This window comes from Bombina bombina, chromosome 4 (assembly GCF_027579735.1).
Source record: "Bombina bombina isolate aBomBom1 chromosome 4, aBomBom1.pri, whole genome shotgun sequence".
Taxonomy (NCBI): Eukaryota; Metazoa; Chordata; class Amphibia; order Anura; family Bombinatoridae; genus Bombina; species Bombina bombina.
In genome coordinates, this window is record NC_069502.1 from 416,880,369 (window position 1) to 416,884,236 (window position 3,868).

The following is a 3,868-nucleotide window of genomic DNA, read 5'->3' on the forward strand; positions in this document are numbered from 1 at the left end:
AGTCTAGAAAAATTACTAGTGAAAGGCACAGTGTGAGCGGTAGATCAAAAGTACTGGAAAGGCCTAGAAGTGGATGGGCGCAACATGGCCGATGCACACGGTGCTACCGGGCTCATGATCAGAGTGCTATATGCCCGGCCAGAGATAAAAGATGCAGAAAATGTAACAGAATAGGCCATTTTGAAGTGGTGTGTAAAACTGAATACATTAAGGAGATGCAGGTGGACAGTGACCAGGAGGGTCAGGAAGTGTCTTTTGTGGGGTCTGTTGTGGAACGGACAAGCTCAGAGGAAGATTGGAAAGTTACTTTTACTGTAATGGGAGCCAAAGTTGATTTTAAGATTGACACAGGAGCTGATATCACTGTAATGTCTTTTGCTGAATTTATGAAACTGCCTCGACAGCCCCAGCTGGCGAAGGTTACTACAAATGTCCATAGTCCTGGAGGCCGCATTGATTGTGTGGGGAAATTTCTTGCCAGCTGTGAGTACAAACAAAAAAGTTCACCATGTGGGTGCATGTGATCCGAGGTCAGTGTGTTAACAGTTTATTGAGCAGAAAAGCAGCCTGTGACTTGGGCCTCGTGGCCAGAGTGAATGAGATCTCTGAAGATATGTTTGGCGAGTTGGGCCTACTGAACTGCAAACCTGTCCGTATAGCACTTAAAAGTGACGCAGTCCCATACAGTATTTCTACTCCTCGTAGAATTCCGTTCCCGCTCATGCCTCAAGTGGAGAAAGAGCTCATGCGCATGAAGTCTATGGGGGTTATTGAAGAGGTTGTTGAAGCAACTGATTGGTGTGCCCCCATTGTTCCAGTTGCAAAGAAAAACGGAAAGGTGCGCATCTGTGTGGACCTGAAAAGGTTGAATGAGGCAGTGAAGAGGGAGAGATTTGTGCTGCCGACATTGGAAGATATAGCCCCGAAGTTGGCTGGGGCGAAGTTCTTTTCCACATTAGACGCTTCTAGCGGCTTTTGGCCGATCCCCCTGGATCCAAAGTGCCGCAAACTGACTACCTTTATCACACCGGTAGGTCGGTTCTGCTTCTGCAGACTCCCCTTTGGGATATCCTCCGCTCCTGAGATCTTTCAAAGGGAAATGAGTTCTCTCCTGAGTGGCCACGTGGGCACAGCAGTCGTCATGGACGACATTCTAGTGTATGGGTCTACAGTGGAGGAGCATGATCAGCGTTTGAGTTGTGTGCTGCAGGCTATCAAAGAGTCTGGGCTGAAGCTGAATAAAGAAAAATGTAATTTTAGGAAAACTGAATTATGCTACTTTGGGCATATCATCAACGGGGATGGCATCAAGCCGGACCCTGAGAAAATTCGGGCTATCGAACAGATAAAAAGCCCTTCTGATGTACATGAGCTGAGACAGATATTGGGCCTTGTAAATTACGTGGGCAAGTTTCTTCCAGATTTATCTACAGTTTTACACCCTATCACAGAGTTGCTTAAGAAAGATGTTGCCTGGGTCTGGGGACCCTCACAAGAAAAAGCGTTCCTGCATGCCAAGTCCCTGCTGGGGTCTGCCCCAGTGCTGGGGTTCTACGACCCTTCAAAAAAGACTGTGGTTAGTGCTGATGCAAGCAGTTATGGGTTGGGGGCTGCACTCCTGCAGCTGAATGACAACAAACTACAGCCCATCGCCTACTGTTCCCGCACACTGACGGCTGCGGAGTCAAAATACGCTCAAATTGAGAAAGAGTGCCTGGCTGCAGTTTGGGCCTGTGAGCGCTTTCAGCGCTATCTAGTGGGTTTGGAGAAATTTAGTCTGGAAACTGACCACAAACCGCTAGTCCCTGTTATCAATTCTTATGACATTGACAAAACACCCTTGAGATGCCAGAGACTTTTAATGAGACTGCTCAGGTTCAATGTTCAGGCAGTGCATGTGCCGGGGAAGCAACTGGTTGTGGCAGATACACTGTCCAGGCTCCCGCTGGCTGCTGCTGAAGAATCCTCCACAGAGTCGGATGTGAAAGTGTATGTTGATTCAGTTCTGGCCTCTAAGTCCATTTCTTCAAGGAAACTGGAAGAGATAAAGAAAGAGACATATTTGGACACAGATCTGCAAGAAGTTATAAGGTACATAAAAGATGGCTGGCCCGAGAGCCGGGCAGCCTGGATGTCTTTAAATGCTTACCAGCCAGAGAGGTCGCAGCTCACGGAGCTGGAGGGGTTGGTGCTGTTCCAAGACCGCATTGTAATTCCTGTCAGCATGAGGAAGGAGATGTTAAACAGGATTCACGATGGCCACTTAGGCATTACAAAGTGCAGAGAAAGGGCAGCTACAGCTGTGTGGTGGCCTGGGATCAGCTCTGACATTGCAAATCACGTGTCTAAATGTGCCTTTTGCCGGGAACGTCGGCCTACTCAGAGAAGGGAGCCCTTAATGTCTACTCCGCTGCCTGCGGGGCCGTGGCAGAAAATAGCTGCTGATTTGTGTGAACTGCACGGGAAAAAGTTTCTTGTTGTGATCGACTACTATTCCAGGTATTTGGAAATTGCACCCCTGAATGATATCACAAGTCAGGCTGTTATCATTTGCCTGAAGAGCTTGTTTGCCCGCTGGGGCATTCCAATGGAGCTAGTGAGTGATAATGGTATGCAATTCGCTTCTACAGAGTTCAGTGCTTTCAGCAGGGAATATGATTTTGTACATTCCACGTCAAGTCCACATTATCCGCAGGCCAACGGAATGGCTGAAAGGGCAGTTCAAACAACAAAATTCATTCTAAAGCAATCTGAGCCGTACCTAGCCCTCTTGTCATACAGGGCGACGCCCATTCAAGCCACCGGGTTTAGCCCGGCACAGCTGATGCTAAGACGCCAGATTCGCACCACTTTACCCTCAGTGGGTGTCTTCAAGCCGCCTGGCCCTGTTCCTCGGGACGAAGTCCTTAGGAGGGATGAAGAGGCCAAAAAGGGTTATCGTTTCTTCTACGACAGGAGACATTCTGTCAGGCCTTTACAGGAACTGAAAGCGGGCCAAAGTGTCAGAATTAAACTGGATGATGAGAAGAAATGGAAGACGCCTGCTACAGTAGTGGGCCGCTCTCCAGAACCAAGGTCTTACACAGTCCTTACAGAGGGAGGGACGGTTACACGCCGTAACCGAAGACATCTTCAGCCTGTACCTGAGAGTCTGGAACCGGATACCTCAGTACCACCGCCGGTGGGATCCCCTGTTCTAAGAGAGGTGCCTTCCCCTCAGCAAGATCACAGCGGGGATATATCTTTGCCTCCAGCAGACTCTTGTTCACCATCTTCTGTATCAGAGGACAGTTCATGCAAAGTTACATCAAGCGGAAGAGTGGTGAAACTTCCGGCCCGTTACAGGGACTGACTTTAGCTAGAACAGTGACCGGAAGTATGGGCAGAATAATCCCATGGTCACTGTGGACTAGGGTAGTCTACCCCGATGTCCAAGTCAGGATGTAATTTATTTGTTTATGTTTTCTAATCTATCTGTTTTTATAATGTTCAAAAACAAAAATGTTGTTGTATACCCTGTTGGTGTACCTTGTTATTTATTATATGCAAATGTATGCTTTGCCTTTGAAAAAGGGGAAGATGTGATGAGAGCAGGATGTGATGTCACTAGCATGTGGGCGGGGCTTAGGTCCGGTGTCTGTGTCGCAGTTAGTTTAGTACAATCAACCTGACTAGATGTGTATTGTTATGCTCTGTAATAAAATAGAGTTGTACCATCATTGCTGTGTCCTGCATATGTCCTGCATCTCATGACATATTGTATATACTGTACTTTCCTAATTCCATTGCTAGCGCAATCTATAAATTGGCAACATGTTATGGGATTATTCAAGCATGAGGTTTTCATGCCTGAGATAAAAATGCTGTC